Source organism: Diabrotica virgifera, chromosome 1, assembly GCF_917563875.1.
Source record: "Diabrotica virgifera virgifera chromosome 1, PGI_DIABVI_V3a".
In the NCBI taxonomy this organism is placed as follows: Eukaryota; Metazoa; Arthropoda; class Insecta; order Coleoptera; family Chrysomelidae; genus Diabrotica; species Diabrotica virgifera.
Window position 1 is genome coordinate 179,038,338 of NC_065443.1, and position 21,302 is coordinate 179,059,639.

A 21,302-nucleotide genomic window follows, 5' to 3' on the forward strand; every position below is an offset into this window, starting at 1 on the left:
TCATAAATTATACCACAGATTCTGGGGTCAAAAATAGGTTGATTGAACCTCACTTATCTATATACAATAGTGCACACACAAAAAGTTACAACCCTTTGAAGTTACAAACTGAAAATCAATTTTTTTTATATATCGAAAGCTCAGGAGATTCTTTATTGAAAATGGACATGTGGCATTCTTATAGCAGCAACATCTTAAAAACATTAAAGTGAAATTTGTGCACCCCATAAAAATATAAGGGGTTTTGTTCCCTTAAACCCCCAAACTTTTGTGTATGTTCCAATTAAATTATTATTGTTGCACTATTAGGTAAACACAATATTTTTAAAACTTTTTTGCCTCCTAGTATTTTTTTGATAAGCTAGTGTTTATCGAGATATTTTGAATATTTGTTGAATCCGCCACATATTTGTATATGATTAAGTACGATTATAAAGAGCTGTTAATAATCTGAAAATTTATTTATAATTTACATCATTTGGTATATTTTGAAAAAAAGTTACATCTTGATAAAAGGTGACTTATCAAAAAAAGACTAATGCCCGATTTCACCAACGGTACCTAAATATTTAAGAATTACCTAAGTGGGTTTAGGTACTTCCTAACTCTAAAACGGATTTCACCATACGATAAGAATTGCCTTAACCGCTTAAGCATTACCTTACGTTAAGATACGGATTTCGATCTCCCTAAACTTTAGGTATTACTTATCGTTGACAGTCGGGTTATATTTTTACAATTTTGACTAATGTACTTGTGACGTTTGTCAATAATTTGCTTCTTACCTTAATTTTTCTGTTATTCTGTAATATTAGGTATATTATTAGTTGTAATTTTGTATTTTCTTTTAAATTATTAATATAATGTGTTGGAAAATATAGAAAATCTTTTGGAGTTTTTTACAGGTCTGTTGACAAAATTATGTAGTCTACCTACTACCTAACAAACTAGTGTTGTGTTTCAAAAACCCATTCACGATATAACTAAAAGTGTGTCATTAAAAAATTAATAGTAAAAAGCAATTTTCAACATATTATATAATATTTTAAAATTATTTCAATAATGACAATTCAACTAACTTCAATTTTTCGTCAACTTTTTCTTTTCTTCCATTTCACTGTACATATACAAATAACATACAAGACTATATTTATTATATACAAACTTAATGCACAAATAACTAACTACTAAATAAAATAACTGTAACAGTACAAAACTGAATAAAACCAAATTGGCAAACAAACAATAATGACAAATAATCGAAAAAGTAAGGAAATGTCATCTTATTCTTCTTTTTATTTATCAAAAATAGTTCAAACGTACCCTAGGTAATACCTAGGAAAGCATTTCCTAGATAAGCAGTTCTTTTAGTTGTGATATGCGATTGTTCCTAAGTATTGACTTAAGAAGTTCCTATCGATAAGAATTACTTAATAAGGCATCTGTTTAGGTATCGTTGGTGAAATCGGGCATAAGAGGCAAAACAGTTGTAATACTGTGTTTATCTAATGGTACCACAATAATAGTATAATTGGAACGTACATAAAGATTTGGGGGCTTAATGGAACAAAACGCCCATAAATTTATGTAAACATCTTAAAAAAGAAGCCGCATCCCGATAAAAACTAGCTTATGTAAAAAATACTAAGAGGCAAAAAAGTTTTAGAAACATTGTTTAACTAATGGTACCACAATAATGAATTAAATGGAACGTACACAAAAGTTTGGGGGGGGGCTTAAGGGAACAAAACCCCCATAAAATGTTTATGGGCTGGACAAATTTCACTACCTATATAATTTTATTTTAAGATGTTCCTGCCATAAGAATACCCCATGTCCATTTTCAATAAAAAATCTCTAATAATTTTCGATATATTGAAAAAAAAAAACGATTTTCATTTTGTAACTTCAAAGGGCTGTAAATTTTTTTATGAGCGCATTTGTAGGTACTTAAGGTAAGTTAGGTGCAATCAAACTATTTTTGACCCCGGAATGTGTGGTATAATTTATGACCGACCAATCTTTTCTGGACACCCTGTATGATATGACAGAGAAAATTATTCAAGTAAAATTTATAAACCCCAATGCAAATACCTGCGAGGGATCAGTTCTTATTGTACTATTTTTTATTTGCATAAATTCATTATCGCTACTACATTTAGAAGTAAGATAAAATTATTTGCTGATGATACCATTATCAGAGCCGGCCCAAGGGCCGTGCGAGCCGTGCGCCCGCACAGGGCGCCAAGGGTTTGGTGCGAATTTCCTTCCACCCCAAAAAAATTAAAATGCGATAAATTATTAAATTATGTCAATTTTTTAAGCCAATTATTCATTCATTTATAATGAATTAGTAATATTTCAGAAAGCCTTAGTAAGTTTTAATTTTTTATAGACAAATAATTTCTATGTTCAGAATCATCCAGGAGGTCTACAATTTCTTCGCAGGATTACCACATCGTTGGGATGTTCTGAAACAACACGTAACAAACTTGAGCCTGAAACCTTTGAGTGAGACTAGGTGGGAGAGTCGAATTAATGTGGTTGTGCCACTGATATATCAGCTTGGGGAAGTCTATGACGTGCTTTTTGAATGTAGTCAAGACCAAAAAAGGCTAGACGGATATGCAAGAAATACAGCTACAAGTTTGGCCAAAAAGTTGAAAGATTTCCGATTCATATGCTGCTTAGTAACGTGGCATATGATTTTGTTTAAGATAAACCTCATACGCAAGAAACTTCAAGAGGTTAACATGGACATAGCAAACTCTCTTGCTTTGATTTCTTCAACGAAGCAATTTTTTCAAGAAACAAGGAGTTGTGCAAGATTCAACAGAATATTAGTCGATTGCAGGGAAGTGGCCGAAACGATTGAAGTTGACCCAGCATACCCTAAAGAAAGTGAACTGCGGCCGAGAAAAAAGAAGAAAATGATTTCTTATGAATCAAGTGATGAAACAGTTCTTGATCCTGAGATCGTGTTCAAAACTAAATTCTTCTACGCGGTCTGGGATCAGTGTATTTCTTCACTAGGAGACAGATTTGAGCAGCTTCAAAACTATCACCAACTGTTTGGGTTTCTACATTCAAAGACCACAAGTGATGACAAAACCTTATTAATATGCTGCAAGGACCTACACATTGCTCTCACTAATGGCCAGCACAGTGACAATGATAGTCTTCAACTATATTCTGAATTGAACTTGTCAAAAACATGATTCAGAATGTCGAAAAAGAAGACAAAGGCAAAATCAAAGGCCCAGTTGACATGTTGAGCTACTTAGCAGACAACGGATTTGTGGAGAACTTTCCTAACCTGTGTGTAGCACTGCGAATCCTTCTTACTTTCCCAGTGTCTGCCGCGAGTGGAGAAATAAGGAGTTTCTCCAAGTTGAAAATAGTAAAAAATTATCTGAGGTCTTCCATGTCGCAAGACAGATTGGTGTGACTAGCTTTGATATCAGTTGAGTTTGCAGTGCTCGATGCAATATTGATGTTAATGCAATTGTAAATGAGTTTTCCCAGAGAAAATCTAGAAAAGTTAACTTTGTTCAACTTAGCCTATAACATAAGAACACAATGTCATGTCTCATTGCCTTACAAGGCCTACCACTTTATGTCCAAAGCTCAACATTGTTATTTTCAAGTTTAATTCATTTTAAAGCTTAATTCTTATTAATTTAAAACTATTTTTTCATTGATAAATAACCATAGTCATTAAATTTGTATAACCATTTTCGAAACTGTATTCAGGACTTGTAAATAAAATCTAATTGTGTATAACTTGTCAACTTAAGTTCAAATAAAACATGATACTTACAACCTTACTTTTACAACCATGATTTTACTATAAAGTTGAACTTTTGAATTGCCCCCTCGGGAGGGGGGGGGGCCAAAATAGTAATTCGCACGGGTGAAATACTACCCACGGGCCGGCTCTGACCATTATAATTCATTTTAATAATATCCAGAACAACATAGAAAGTTATTTAAAAACAGTAATTATGGAGGAAGATGATACTTTTTTACCTACATATTTTTAGTAATTAAATAAATGTAGTTAATTAATGGACTAGATCATAAATTGTTTCATCCCTTTATTTACAGCGTAAGTTGTGATACAAATTATTAAACTTGAAGGCTCGAAAAAATTTGAAAATTTTGTAGGCATAAACATTTTTGAAAACATGATGTGCTTTATTTAATCTTACTCATTAAAATAATGGGTAAAAATTGTTGTACCATAAATAAAGTAAATAATCACGTAATATAGAAATAATTAACAAAATGTTAACATTTTTCTGAAAATTCATAATTTTTGGTGTTTAATCTTATGATCTTGAAAATTATAAGGAGGAACACATTTTAATTTGTCACTATTACCTGTATTGACTAAGGTTTGCTTAATAGAAATTATTCTTTGAATATACGTATAAAGATGTTTTGTTTGCGTCTTTTGATCCCTGAAAAATTAGGCGAAAATAAAAATTATACATTGAAATTTAAATTTTTTTTCCTTCTTCTTCTTCTTTTTTATTTTTGGTTTCGCTGCAAGGCGATTACCAGCACGATTTATAAGCGATCTTGACGTAGTCTGGCTCTAAGCCATACCAAAATCGCTGACTATGTTCTTGTAAGGAAGCTTTTGATGAGGTGTGATGATTATAATTAAATGAGATTAATTGGGTCAGGTTAAGTATGATTAAAAATTAAAACTTAAATTAAATGACAAATAGCAACATAATATAACACGGATACATATAAACAGTTGAGCCTTGCAATTTGTAAGCTTATTTTGTTAATTGCTAGAAAACGCATTGCAGTTTATAAGCTTATTTGGTTAATTGCAAGAAAACGCATAATTACATTGACTGATTCTTCCGTTAAGGAACTTAGAATATTGTATATAGAGAGCGGTGTTTTGAAGTTCATGGAAATAAATTTTGTGTATATATCAAAATTAGGAATCACATTAATCGGGCATTCAAAAAAGATGTGGTTTAGATCCTCGAGACGACCACATTCACAAAAAGGATTATCTTTTATATTCATTTTATACAGATGTTGTTTTGTTAAACAATGGCCTGTGCGCATTCTAATGATGGTGGTAGTGTGTCTTCTATTTCTATATGGAAAATTTGAATACCAAGGTTTTGTAGGAAAGAAGTCTTGAATTGTTTTGTATTGCGAAGTCTTCTTCTGGACTAAAGATTTCCATTTTTCTTGGTACTCTTTTGTAATTTTTCCTCTGATGACTGATAGGGCATCCTGGGAATTCAGTTGTACTTCCATGGGTACATTCAGGTCTCTTCCTATTTTTGCCAGTATGTCAGCCTGGGTGTTACCAAATATATTAGAGTGTCCAGGTATCCAGGAAAGGAGAATTTTGGTACCATTCTCATTGGCTGAAGATATAAGTTTCTTTGTTTTTAGGGCCCTTATATCTGCTGAAGCAGATATGTTACATGTTTTAATATTGGTTATTGCATTGAGCGAATCAGAAAATATTATAGCTTTCTTTAGATGTTTTGTAGTTGCGACTTCCACCGCTTGATGTATTGCTATACTCTCTGCTTTGCTTATGCTTAGAGCTCCAGGAAGTCTTGAGGAGAAATTATATTCAATACTCGGGATGCATATCCCAAAACCTACCCTTTCTTTGTTTTTTGAGGCATCAGTATATATAAAGGTATGGTCTTTCCCATATTGTTCAGTAGTCATAAGGAATTTTTCTTTAATCATCGGGTCATATTTTTTGATATTACAATTTAGAATTGGAAGTGGATTCATTAGTGTATCATAGTCTAATTCATAGCATGGAAAATTTGGGCTTTTGTATATTTTTTTAAAATATGGAAAAAAATATTCCAATGCCCAAACCAAGTATGGTACATTATGCCTTGTATAAAAATTAGGTTTGTTTATAAGTCTTTTACGTATTTCAATTAGGAGTAATATTATGGGATGATTCTCAATAATGATGATTTTACTTAAAAATTTAGAGGCTAACAATAATCTTCTATGTTCTAGGTCCATTTGGGCAGACTCTGCCAAGATTGCCAAATTTGGTGTAGACTTCATGCACCCCAAACATATCTTAAGTCCCTCAAAAAATACTGCATTGAGTTTGTTGTTGCATTTTTGTGATATTGGGTTGAATAGGAAGGAACCATAATCGAGGTGAGATCTGATCAAGGCATTAAAAACCATTAGGAGTGTTCGTGGGTCAGCTCCCCACCAGACTCTACATATTGCACGTAGGATGTTAATATTTTTCTTTGCCTTGAGTATAATATTGTCAACATGTAAGTCTCATGATAGATGCTTATGAAAAATTATGCCTAGAAATTTCACTTCAGTTTTTAGAGGAATGGCTGTGTTGTTGATTTTGATTTCTGTTAGATTATCTCTTCGCCTACCCTTTGTGAACCATACAGCTTCACATTTGTCTTTGGATAAGGACAAGTCATGTTCTGCAAGCCAGTGTAATGTGTTTTCCAATTCTTTGTTTATTTTACTTACCATGCTTTGGATATCATATCCCTTAATATACAAAACCAAGTCGTCTGCATATCCACATATTTTAACTTCATTATTGCTAATACAAAACAATTCTGCTATATAAATATTAAACAAAATGGTACTTAAGGGAGAACCTTGAGGTAGCCCCTTAGTTGCCATGAAAGGTCCCAAAAAGTCACCATCATTAGATCTTGAATATAAAAGTCTGTTCTGTAAAATTTTGAACACAATATTATTTATTGCAGATGGAATATTTCGAAGTTTTAGTTTGCTATAAAGTTTGTATATATTGACATTATCATATGCTGCTTTGATATCAAGAAAGATGGCCAAAACCGATTGGGATGATTCAAAGGCTTCCACAATTGTGGAATGAAGGAGGGTCAAGTTGTCAGCAGTGCCTCTTCCTTTTCTAAAACCTGTCTGATGGTTGGTGAATGAACAGTTATGTTCTAAGGACCAATCTAGGCGATTCTTGATTAATATTTCTAATGTTTTAAGCACACATGAGGATAAAACTATTGGTCTGAAACTACTGGCCAAGAGTGGATTTTTGTGTGGCTTTAAGATATTTATAACATTATGGTTTTTCCAATCTTCAGGCAGGTTGTCACCATTTAGACAATTATTGTAGATATTCAACAGAAAATGTTTAGCTTGTAGTGGTAGATGTTTTATCATAAGGTAAGGAATGTCGTCCATACCTGGTGCCGAATTTTTTTTATTATTTACAGCATTGTTAAGTTCCCAGATTGTAAAAGGGGAAACTTGCTCGTTTATATCGTCAAGCTCAAAATTTGGATCAATAAAAACTGCAGACATGTTCTGTAGAATTTCTGTTTTAATGTTATCTGCGGGGTTATGAAATGTCTGGCCGTAATTTTTGTTATTTGAGAATTTTTTAACTTTATTCCAGACATAGGTAGTGTTAGATTCCTTATTTAATGATTCACAGAAGTTTATGAATTTATTTCTTTTTTTGATTCTGAGGTTTCGTTTAGTTTGGGCGATTATACGTTTAGCGTTTATATAGTTCTCTAAGGAAACAGATTGTTTAAAGTTTTGAATTGCCTGTTTGCGGCTTTTAATCCAAAGTGAACATTCTTCATCCCACCACGGATTTGAAGGTTTACCCTGTGTTCTACAGTTTTTATAGGGAATTGAGTTATCTGCTACTTGATTAACTACCTCCAAAAACTCATTGTAATTAGAGTTTACCGGTAAATCAAGCATTCCTGTTATCATCCCAGTGTGGAATGTATACCAGTCTGCTCTTTTAATATTTCTCATTTTGTATGTTTGTGTATAGATGCTATCATTTTTGTTAAACTCACAGTTGTTTATTATGACAAAAGTGGGGAAATGGTTGCTATTTCCACAATCTTGTATGACACCCCAAGTAGAACATAGAGCCATATTATTACTTGCTATGGCTAGATCTACAGCGCTAAGATTATTATTAGGAGGTTGAAACAATGTTGCTGACCCATCATTTAGGATAATTAATTCTTTATCAAAAATAAAATCATAAACATTTTTTCCTCCCTTATTGGTAGGACATTTATCCCATAGGGGATGGTGAGAGTTCAGATCACCTAGTATAATTAAGTTTTCTGTCGGTATGTTTTCTATTGTTGAGCTCAAGAAAGGAAGAGTTATGGCATTATTTGTATTGGAGTAAATGTTTATTATGTATAAGTTACCAATTTTTGTTGTTATGTATTGGATTTGGTCTGAGTTGTACTTCTGAACTGTAGAAAAAATAATAGATTTCTTGATACAAGTAGCTACTCCACCATATCCGTCATCTCTGTCCTGTCTGACAACATTATAATACTTCAAAGAAAAATTAAAATCTTGTTTAAGCCAAGTTTCGTTAATAGCAATTATGTCAGGGTCTTCTTTGAAAATTAAGTTCGTTATGTTTTCCCTGTTTGATTTAATACTTCTAATATTCCACTGAATAATTTTTAATTTCTTTTTTGAATTCATGATTATGTGATTTGATATATGTTTAATTAATTAAAATCAGAATCAGATTTATCCTCTTGGTCCATATAGGACTCTACGTTTAATCGGGAAAATAAATGGTTTTTAAGTAAATTTAAGTTTTCTGATGATGTATTACTAATAAAATTTAGGCATGAGTTTAAAAAGTCATTTGAAGAAAAGGTATCAATATTTTGAAAGTTTTGCGATGCACTGGATTGCCAGGCTTGATTGGAGTTTTGTGATAAATTAGCTGAGGTTCTTGATTTGAAAGGTTCTGAACGAGAAAATGAGCTAGTGGGGGAAGAGGTTGGCTTTTCTGGTCTTAATTGCTGTGTATATGTACTCTTTTCATTTGGTTGCTTATCTTGACGTTTTTGCACTACTCTCCGTTTGTTGTCGGAGTTCAGAACCACCTGTTGAAAGGAACGTTTTACTGTAGATGATCTAAAATTGTTTGTTCTTCGTTGCGATGGTTCTATGGTGTTAGAATTATTTGTACTGGTACTTGGAGTATTTTCTAATGGCCTGCTGTTATTTTTAAAATTTGGAAAATCTCTCGGGTTATAAATAAATTTATTATTTGAGATGTATGATTTTGGAATGGCTTCACTTGCCTCAAAAAATGTCAAATTTTCATACGCCATCAGTTCTTTAATATTCTTTTGCCTTGTATATTCTGGGCAGCTCTTGTCAATAGATTTGTGAGAGTCCTTGCAGTAAAAACATTTTGTCATGCATACGTCTTCATGTTTGTTTTCCCCGCAATTAAAACATCTTTCTTTCCCTTTACAGTTTGTTTTTGTGTGGCCAAATCTAAGACAGTTATAGCATTGTGTCACTGGGGCAATATATGTGTCAACTAGTCTTGGTATGCCATAAAAAAACACAGTTTTGGGCATAAGAACGCCTCGAAATGTAAATAGTGTCGTACCTGTGGGTTCATAAGAAGTTACTCCATCTTTAATTACTCTTCTATTTAATCTTTTTATATGTAAAATTTCAATGTCATTTCCTGTATCGCAACACCGAAGAAGTTCTTTTTCATCAATATCTGTATCAATCTGTCTGACGATACCTTTGCAGGTTACGAAGTTAAAAGGTATATATATCTTGTACCCCTGATTTAGAAGTTGAGTGTTCTTAAGTAGCATGTTAGCCGAGTGAAAATTGGCAAATTCAACTGAAACTCTATTGAGCCCTTTACTATCTATTTTTTTAACGTCATTAAGTTTGAGGTTGAATATATCTCGAGCTATTTTAATTGTATTGAATGTGCCAATTTTTATATTCGGTATATTTGTAGATTCAAGATATACTACAAAAGGTCCATGATCTTTTTCGGAGTATGTATTAACCTTTTTTTCTTCCTGAGAATTATTGTCGGAAGTCTGATTTTGATTTTTTTCGGAATTATTAGTCATTGCAATTTTAGCCGGAGAAGAAGTATCAGGATAAGGGGGGACTGAGCCCCCCTTTTCCTCACTCATTGTAAGAAAAAACCAGTCAATGAAGTATTAATAACTAGAAAGCAAAAAGAAATAAAAAGAGCAAGCAAAATAGCATAAAAGAAAGCCGCTTGAAAAAAAAATATAAGCAAAAATGCTCAACTTACCTATATGCAAACACTTAAGCAACAACACCGGCGGTTGTTAGCTAGGTTAAGACCCTAAACTAGTTGCAAACTTTAACTGCTGCAAAACAGAAACTGTTCACACCTCGAAAGCGTAATGGCTAGTTTAGAAATATTAAATTTTTGGAAAATATTTCTTAAATTTAAAATACGCGGTCTGACGTTTGGTATTTTATTTGACAATGATTTTTTTTTTTTTTTTTCCTTGCATTCTTGGATGAAATGACAATGACATCCGTCAACACGACTGCTTTCATTAATATTTCTTCATTCTACCACGTGGCGCTGCCATCGCGTCAAAATATCTGCAAAATATATCGCTCAGGAGCGCCTAAAGATACAGTGCGGCTCCCTACTTTGCGCATGCGTCAAAATATTTACAACGTTGTCATGTTGTTTACACATTGACATCGCCGGGAAATTCAAAATGCTAGCTCCTTGCAAGGAATCTTTTATTTTGACAAATGACATAATATTTTTGTAATGTAAATATAAAAATAACCTATAAAAATAAAAATAAAATTCTATTTTGTTTTACCCTTAGATAGACACGTTGTCTAAGGTTTTACCTGTACCTGTAAAAGGGTATTAAGAAAATATAAGATCATTGAAAAGAGTAAAACGTTGAATTTAATTATTTTGTCAGTTAAAGAACAACATAACCATCATACAATATGGAAGTGCTATTTTAGGTTTAGAAGTTTTTAAATACTTTTGCATATTATGGGTATATAAAATGACACCATTGCAGAATCTTCAGTCAGAAGTCAGACAGTAGTTGAAGTGCTGTATAATCAATCACAAATTGCCTCAAGAATTGTTATAGAAAGAATATTTGGTATTTTATGCAGAAAAGATTCCCCATATTAGTATGTGAAATAAGATGCAAGTTACCTTTTGTTTGAAGAATAATATCAGCTTGTATACTTTTACATAATATTGCAGTTGTTAATAGAGAAAACATTGAAATACTGGAAAAGGAGGATGCTGTTATTTAATCCAACAAGCTGTGGCAGTACCTACATTTTCAACCAGGAGCAAATCTAGTGTAACTAAATGTGTGTGTGTGTGTGTGTTTGTTTTAAAAGATTATTCTCCATTTAACTCAAGCCTAAATGGTTCCCACATAACAATTTCATGTTCTTGGTAGATTCGATATTCAATATTCGATAAATAGACTATTGATTATGTATTTTAGAAAGGAACTACAACGTTAACAGGGTTTTATTGTTTCATATAGTCAATGGACTTTAAATATGAAAAACCCGCGGAGTGCTACCATTTAAAGGGGTGAGCTTTTGAGAAAGGGGTGAATTAATCCCTAGGCACAGGACGAATTAGGGTGAGTTCTATGCACTTTTGGTACAAACACATCTGCAGGAAAATTGTTCCAGGTTAAATTTACTATCGAAACATTACATTTTAAAGTTAAAAATATTTTTTTTTACAAAAATATATTCAAAAGAAAAGCAAGAAAAAAAACTTCAATCCTTACTCTTTAAAATTACATTTAGTAGAAGTCTCTATGATTTATGATTTCCAAAATATGATTTTTCAAAGTTCGCCACTCACAGCGATTTTGGCCCATTTTCCTTGTTACTTCTCAAACATTGTTCTGTAACTTTTTTCTACGTAGCTTTAGGTATATGCAATGTTACATTTAATAGGAAAAAAGGTCAATTACCTTTAAAAAGTTTTATACTTTTAATGATTTTTGATATATTTTATGATTATTTTTAAATTTCTCATTATAACTTTTTTTATTGTATATGTAGGTATATAATTGGTAGGTATATTATTGTCTAATAAAAAAGAAAGCTTATTTTATTTACTTTAAAATGGTGTATCGTAAAAAATTCTGGGACTATTTTTAAACAAGATTGGAACCCTATGGAAAACTTTTTTATTATTAACTTTATGAAAAAAAAATTATGATATAATATGCAATCATATTTTTCTAATTGAAAAGAATAAAAAAAATTTAAAATTTTTCTCAAAGTACAGATACTCTTGGATATCCTACGGATATCGTGTTTAAGAATTGTCCTAGAATTTTTTGCAATACACCATTTTAAAGTAAAGAAAATAAGCTTTTTTATTCCACAATGTATATACTTAAATGTACAAGAAAAAAAGTCATAATGAGAAATTTGAAAAAGCATAACTTCCTTAGAAAGAGCTGTATAAATAACCTTATACAATAGACTATTTTAAAGGTAATTAATTTCTCTTTCTACTATTGCATATACGTAGAAATGCGCACGAAATAGTTACAGAACAATGTTTGCGAAATAATGGGGAAAATTGCCCAAAAATGCTGTGAGCGGCAAACTTAGAAAAATCCTATTTCGGAAACTATAAATCTTAGAGAATTTTACCAAACTTCATTTTAAAGAGGAAGGATGGAAGTTATTTTTCGCTAAAGCAATGCCTATACCTATATCCCTGTGGAAAATAGTTATGGGGCTAAAAACAAAATTGCTTTCTTTCGTGTTTTTTTCTTGCTTTTATTTTGAATATATTATTTTTGTAAAAAAAAATATTTTTGACTTTAAAATGTGATGTTTGGATAGTAAATTTAACCTGGAACAATTTTCCTGTAGATGTGTTTATATCAAAATTGCATAGAACTCACCCTAATTCGCCCTGTGACTAGGGACTAATTCACCCCTTTCTCAAAAACTCACTCATTTCAATGGTAGCACTCCATGTTTTTTTCTAATTTAGAGACAGATATGAGACAATAAAATTCCGTTAACGTTGTAGTTCCTTTTAGTTCTCTTATTTTGAACATAATCAATAGCCTAAAAGGTTTATTCCAAGAATAAACTTTTACGAATATTCTAAGTAACTACATACATGAATGTGCTCAGTATATTTGGTCCGAGAATATTCTTCGAAGTATATGCAAAAAACATGAAATTTAGAATGTTTTTATAGTACATGCTATGCTTCTACTACACACATACTAAAAAGAATATATTCCAACGAATGTTGGTAGTGTATGCTTCGAACATGAAAGGAAAATCATTGTTATGTAGTATAATGTTGATAATTTTATTTTTATTGGACTGCAGTTTGTTAATAAATTTATAAATAAATAGGTATATTATATTGGTGACTGATTTGATTTTAAGTATTTTATTATTAGCAATTTATAAATACATGATATTGGTGTTTGATTTTGAGTATCCTTTAAAATTTATTTTATATCTCATTCTGTTAAAAGGCCTTCCACAACTAGCAAAAATGTATGAACAAGGAAGTTATTTTAAAGGACAAAAATAATAATAGAAAAATTAGCTTTATGGTGTTTTTTTTATTAATTTTTTTGACAGTATGTTTAAATAAACAAATGCTGATGACATGAAAATGAAAGTGTAATACATACTTTTGGCTCAAAACTTTATAGATTATGGGACTTATGTCCCCGTTAAACCTCGGTTAGCTAATCGGGACAGAAAAGAACCTCTTTGGGCCTCTTGCGTTGTAATATCATGTATAATCATAATATCATCATCATTGGCTCTGCAACCCATGGTGGGTCTTGACCTGTTCCAGAATCAGCTTCCTATCCCTCACCTTGGTTTTCCAATTTCGCACTCCTAATCATAATAATAAGTACAATTGTGTTTATGTCTATGTTATGCATACATTTCTGTCCTGATTAAACCCCAGTTAGCTAATGGCAGTTTAACCGGGACAAAGTACCGGCCCTATATCTAAATAATAAAGGATTAAAATTCCAAAAACCTTTGTTTTATTGTATTAACCTGTTTATATTGTTAATGCCATACGTATATTATGTTATATCTGTTGAATTGAACTGTACTTTTTAATACAGAATTTTAACAAATCTTAAGCTTTTCCACAATTTCACAAGCATATTTGTGCATTCAAATTAATTGAAATTACATCTTATATATCTATACCTACTAAAAATATTTATTTCTACACAAAAATGTCTAAATTAATAATTAAAAAGAATGTCTATGTGATTCTTGTAATTAACAGTTTAAAATTATTTACAAATTATATTTATAGCTTCAATAAATGTCCTTGTTTCATATTGATTTGGGTCAAACCATGCATAATCTATATCTGAGAATAAACTTTTATTTAGGAATCCTTTTTAATGAATAAAACAGGACATACATAACCAACTCAGATCCAAATATAAAAATAAATCCTTAGACAAGGAAAGAGTCCTTGTCTAAGGCCCGTATTTATAGTCGAGTCTCAAGACAGCGTCGATGCTCAAGACCGACCTTGAACCAACTTTGTGTTTTATAAACCGATCTCGAGACACGACGTTGTCTTGGGAAGTGTAAAATGACAGGCGAATCTCAAGTCATCGATCGACCTTCCTCAAGACCGCGATTCTAACCTAACTTTGTTTGTTATTGTTTGAATTTTGAATATTTTAAATTCAGTTCCAACATATATTTTTTGTTTTTCTAATTACAACAAAAATGTATGAAGAAGTAAAAGCATTTTTAGAGTTTATTGATAATATTGGAGAAGAAAATCGCCCGGTAAGTATACAAAAGCGATATATCAAGATAAAAATATAATCTAAAATACAATGGAGTATTACAATATTGAAGTTCATCAGCGAATCAGCGCATTAACTTAAACAATAAAGGTTTTATGCTACTTATAGGAATATAACCAGTTTTTATGAGGACCCCGCTTTCCAAAAATGTACAGGTACTGTAAAGACATACAATATATTATGTTATTCAGGCTCTTATGTAAGTGAATTTGTAGGTACTAGAAGAGAAATTATGTGTATTATTGTTCAACAACAAGGTTATCAAGTCATTCAATATTTGATCTAAGAGCATTAAGAGTGAAATTGTGAAATGGAAAGAAGTGAAATTCCAGGATTATTAATAGGAATAGATGACAGTAGTGGGTATGCATGCAGACACTATCTACTTACCCCAGTATTACACCCAGGTATTTATTGATAATTGCTAAATAAATAGTAGGTTATTTAATAGACATAAATATCTTTTTAGGTAATGATCAAGAAAATAAGATATTTTTACCATAGTACTCATGTGAGAACAAGAAATGTAGAAAAGCTATTTGGAACCTGGAAAAGAGAGTTTCCTTGTCTTCAACAAGGTCTACAAACCAAATTATATACATGTCTTGCAATAATATGTGCTACAGCAGTACCTTACAATCTAGGTAAATAATGATCTGGTGGTAAATAGACATGTTAATGATGTGGAACAATCTCTAAATTTTTGGTGACATTTTTTTCAACAATATTTTGCATGAGAATACATTATTGAATACCTACTCTTATTGTGTTTGATTTTTTTGTCTATTATTTCTCAAAATATCATGATCATTGTTCGACAGCCCTTTTTGTTTGAGTTTTGGTCTCTTGAGGAATACAGCTCCATTCCAATCTATTTCAGGATTTGTTCTTGCAATTTTTTATTTTTAAAATATCAATGTCTTATTCTGTTTGTTCCTTATATCTAATCTATAGTCTTTCTCTCGTTATATGTCCAGCTGACATTTGTGTGTTTATTTTGGAAAGTATTTCATATGCTTCCATCCTTCCTCTTAGAACGTGGTCCTATTTTGATGAATGCATATGGATCGTGGTATGCCCTGTATAGTTCAAAATTATATTTCATATGCTTCTATCCTTCCTCTTAGAACGTGGTCCTATTTTGATGAATGTATATGGATCGTGGTATGCCCTGTATAGTTCAAAATTATATTTCATATGCTTCCATCTTTCCTCTTAGAACGTGGTCCTATTTTGATGAATGTATATGGATCGTGGTATGCCCTGTATAGTTCAAAATTATATCTTCTCTGGTCTTCATATTTTAGATGCTATTTAGCCTGATTCTAGTGCTTTATCGTTGTTTCCAGTGCTTTATCAATTTATCATCATTTATTTTACCTACCTGTCTACTGCTACTCTACTATTGTACTTTCACCATATATTTTTGGAATGTAAATATACCTTCTGTCTTTCTCTTGTTCAACTGGAATTTGTTTATTTATTCTGAGAATACATTATTGAATCTGTATTATGTTAGATATATTATTTTTTATTTTATTTCTTAATATGTATTTTTTATATTTTATTTTAAAATAAATGAGTATGAGTTTCCCTCTTCTTAAATAAGTATTTATTTGACAAACCTTTCCTTACCAAATATAAAATTAATTACACATCTGGACCTCAGAGGTAAACTACACTATGTCATTTCGAGCAACTATGTTTAGCGTTTGTTTGCAACAAAGTTTAGAGCACTTAGGATGTTAATAAAAATCTGATATATCCCAATAATTAGTTAAAAGACAATATGACTATATTTTAATGATAATATATAACCAATGTGTATAATCCAACTAATAAAAAAACACCATGTCGACATAGTGTAGATTACCTCCGAGGTCCAGGCGTGTAAACAGCACTCTAATAACCAGCAAAATAGCGCAAAAAATGGAAAACATATGTTGTGAAATAAAAAGAGATGTAAAATTATCTATAGAAACCTATACATTTACATGACATAGTTTGTCACCTTTAGATGTGTGGGAGGAGTATGACAACTGTCGCAGAGGTCTAAAGGTGGGAAATTATGTAATGTAATGTAAATTTGTAGGTTGATAATTGTACACCTCTACTAGTTTCATCTCCTTTTATTTCACAACGTACTATATGTTTCCATCTTTTGTGTCATTTTGCCAGTTAATAGCACGCTTATCACTGTATACCATTATTTATGCAGATGACATAGTCCTCTTTAACAAGAAAAAAAGCTGAAGTTGTTTAGAAACTTGAGAGGTGAAGCAAGAAAATTGCATGTCTATAAATGAAACAAAAATAAAATATTAAGTGTATTGAAATGTGTGGAGAGATGAAGTAGAATAAATTTTTCACACTAAAAACAGGAACAAAGGCATACAAAATTGAAAATATCAACCAATTCAAGTATTTAGGAGTGGCAATAATTGATAAATGGGAAGAAAAAGAAATAGAAAAGATACTACTAAGAGTAAGCTAGTAAGCAGATCGATGGTATATGATTGAAGTCAAAAACGTATGTAGGACAACTATAATGCAAAAATGTATTATGAAGCAGTTATTTAAGTGGCATTGTATGCTTGTGGCACTTGAAACAAATTAATAAGAAAGATGAAATGAAAATAGACATAGTACTGGTAGGGGCTGGCAGTTCTGAGTTAGGACTGGCAAAAAATAATAGATATGGAAAGTCAGGTGGCTAGGTCAACATTACTTGAATGTAAGAGCGACATGTAAGAGATTATTTTTGGAGGAAAAAAAAAGAGAAAGACCATGAAAAGAGTTGTTAGAAGCAGTAAGGAGATTTGGATGATATAGAAGTGTAGAATTGGAGGAGGAGCGTTAATGTCCAGTAGAAATGGATAGGCTATATTTACTTTTGTGCTGTTATTTGGGTAAGATTGTTAATATTTTATATCAATATTGTTGTTGCTTGATAAAAATTCTTCTAATAATTTAATTTTATCTGACTCATTCATATTGACAATTCAGACATATATTTATACATTTTAGAGTAGATGACTTTAAAGCAATATAGCCAATATTTATGAGTTGCGTTCCTGGGACGATTTTATTAAAATATAGTTAATTCGATTACATAAAATCAACTTTAACTCAATAATATCCGTCACAAAATTTATAGCATGTGATCTGTCTTTAAGAATTTAAACATTAAATAAATTTAATTTCAAACTTAAATTGCAGCTTATTCCCATGAAAATAGTAATTGCATTTTATATAAGTTCCACCTGTCATGGTTTCTTCTTTGTTTTAAGTCAGATGAAGAATATAAACATACAAGAAAGCTTACACCATTAATAAAAAGGCAGGTAATACTAGGAAGTACCATAGTTTTATTTGCTTTCTCTCAGAAGAAATAAAGGATATCTCCAACGAAGAATAAAGTAATATCACAGTATTCTGTTATATACTGGGGTAATATCAAAGAATATATTTATACTTTCCTTTAATATGCAATCCTTTACCACAAAGAAAAGAAATCCTTTACCTCATAATGGAAAGAAATGAGAGGTCATTAACCTTTGAACAAATAGCATGTAAGATTTAGAAAAAATAAAAATGTAAACTATCCACTAATAAAATAAACTTTATTTAACTGAAAACATTTTAATAATCCATTTTCAAAAAACAAAATAAATATAAAAACATTTCAAAGATATTTAACTTGACGATTGACAGTTTTTAGTTGGTGTTCTATGTCAAAATTGCTTAAAATCCATAATTTTCCAGCCTCGAGATCAATCTTGGCCGAGATCAGCCGAAGACTCGTTTATAAAACAGAACGTGGTCTTGAGCTCGACGTTGCCGTAAGATCGTCTTGGCTGAGACCGGTCTCGAGATCAGTCTTGAGTACTGACTATAAATACGGGGCTAAGGCCCGTATTTATAGTCGAGTCTCAAGACAGCGTCGATGCTCAAGACCGACCTTGAACCAACTTTGTGTTTTATAAACCGATCTCGAGACACGACGTTGTCTTGGGAAGTGTAAAATGACAGGCGAATCTCAAGTCATCGATCGACCTTCCTCAAAACCGCGATTCTAACCTAACTTTGTTTGTTATTGTTTGAATTTTGAATATTTTAAATTCAGTTCCAACATATAGTTTTTGTTTTTCTAATTACAACAAAAATGTATGAAGAAGTAAAAGCATTTTTAGAGTTTATTGATAATATTGGAGAAGAAAATCGCCCGGGAAGTATACAAAAGCGATATATTCAAGATAAAAATATAATCTAAAATACAATGGAGTATTACAATATTGAAGTTCATCAGCGAATCAGCGCATTAACTTAAACAATAAAGGTTTTATGCTACTTATAGGAATATAACCAGTTTTTATGAGGACCCCGCTTTCCAAAAATGTACAGGTACTGTAAAGACATACAATATATTATGTTATTCAGGCTCTTATGTAAATGAATTTGTAGGTACTAGAAGAGAAATTATGTGTATTATTGTTCAACAACAAGGTTATCAAGTCATTCAATATTTGATCTAAGAGCATTAAGAGTGAAATTGTGAAATGGAAAGAAGTGAAATTCCAGGATTATTAATAGGAATAGATGACAGTAGTGGGTATGCATGCAGACACTATCTACTTACCCCAGTATTACACCCAGGTATTTATTGATAATTGCTAAATAAATAGTAGGTTATTTAATAGACATAAATATCTTTTTAGGTAATGATCAAGAAAATAAGATTTTTACCATAGTACTCATGTGAGCACAAGAAATGTAGAAAAGCTATTTGGAACCTGGAAAAGAGTTTCCTTGTCTTCAACAAGGTCTACAAACCAAATTATATACATGTCTTGCAATAATATGTGCTACAGCAGTACCTTACAATCTAGGTAAATAATGATCTGGTGGTAAATAGACATGTTAATGATGTGGAACAATTTCTAAATTTTTGGTGACATTTTTTTCAACAATATTTTGCATGAGAATACATTATTGAATACCTACTCTTATTGTGTTTGATTTTTTTGTCTATTATTTCTCAAAATATCATGATCATTGTTCGACAGCCCTTTTTGTTTGAGTTTTGGTCTCTTGAGGAATACAGCTCCATTCCAATCTATTTCAGGATTTGTTCTTGCAATTTTTTATTTTTAAAATATCAATGTCTTATTCTGTTTGTTCCTTATATCTAATCTATAGTCTTTCTCTCGTTATATGTCCAGCTGACATTTGTGTGTTTATTTTGGAAAGTATTTCATATGCTTCCATCCTTCCTCTTAGAACGTGGTCCTATTTTGATGAATGCATATGGATCGTGGTATGCCCTGTATAGTTCAAAATTATATTTCATATGCTTCTATCCTTCCTCTTAGAACGTGGTCCTATTTTGATGAATGTATATGGATCGTGGTATGCCCTGTATAGTTCAAAATTATATTTCATATGCTTCCATCTTTCCTCTTAGAACGTGGTCCTATTTTGATGAATGTATATGAATCGTGGTATGCCCTGTATAGTTCAAAATTATATCTTCTCTGGTCTTCATATTTTAGATGCTATTTAGCCTGATTCTAGTGCTTTATCGTTGTTTCCAGTGCTTTATCAATTTATCATCATTTATTTTACCTACCTGTCTACTGCTACTCTACTATTGTACTTTCACCATATATTTTTGGAATATAAATATACCTTCTGTCTTTCTCTTGTTCAACTGGAATTTGTTTATTTATTCTGAGAATACATTATTGAATCTGTATTATGTTAGATATATTATTTTTTATTTTATTTCTTAATATGTATTTTTTATATTTTATTTTAAAATAAATGAGTATGAGTTTCCCTCTTCTTAAATAAGTATTTATTTGACAAACCTTTCCTTACCAAATATAAAATTAATTACACATCTGGACCTCAGAGGTAAACTACACTATGTCATTTCGAGCAACTGTGTTTAGCGTTTGTTTGCAACAAAGTTTAGAGCACTTAGGATGTTAATAAAAATCTGATGTATCCCATAATTAGTTAAAAGACAATATGACTATATTTTAATGATAATATATAACCAATGTGTATAATCCAACTAATAAAAAAACACCATGTCGACATAGTGTAGATTACCTCCGAGGTCCAGGCGTGTAAACAGCACTCTAATAACCAGCAAAATAGCGCAAAAAATGGAAAACATATGTTGTGAAATAAAAAGAGATGTAAAATTATCTATAGAAACCTATAAATTTACATGACATAGTTTGTCACCTTTAGATGTGTGGGAGGAGTATGACAACTGTCGCAGAGGTCTAAAGGTGGGAAATTATGTAATGTAATGTAAATTTGTAGGTTGATAATTGTACACCTCTACTAGTTTCATCTCCTTTTATTTCACAACGTACTATATGTTTCCATCTTTTGTGTCATTTTGCCAGTTAATAGCACGCTCATCACTGTATACCATTATTTATGCAGATGACATAGTCCTCTTAACAAGAAAAAAAGCTGAAGTTGTTTAGAAACTTGAGAGGTGAAGCAAGAAAATTGCATGTCTATAAATGAAACAAAAATAAAATATTAAGTGTATTGAAATGTATGGAGAGATGAAGTAGAATA

General features: G+C 31.3%; 2 long non-coding RNA genes across 2 annotated transcripts; both read left to right on the top strand.

Annotated features, from left to right (window-relative positions):
• Positions 1 to 14,364: 14,364 nt before the first annotated feature.
• LOC126878910 (uncharacterized) lies at positions 14,365 to 16,238 on the top strand. Its single transcript, XR_007695873.1, has 3 exons — positions 14,365 to 14,854; positions 14,915 to 15,106; positions 15,169 to 16,238. It is a non-coding gene; the product is annotated as an uncharacterized LOC126878910 (long non-coding RNA).
• A 2,569-nt stretch (positions 16,239 to 18,807) lies between these two features.
• On the top strand, positions 18,808 to 20,483 carry LOC126878911 (uncharacterized). The gene is made up of 3 exons (XR_007695874.1): positions 18,808 to 19,103; positions 19,164 to 19,355; positions 19,418 to 20,483. It is a non-coding gene; the product is annotated as an uncharacterized LOC126878911 (long non-coding RNA).
• Positions 20,484 to 21,302: the final 819 nt, after the last annotated feature.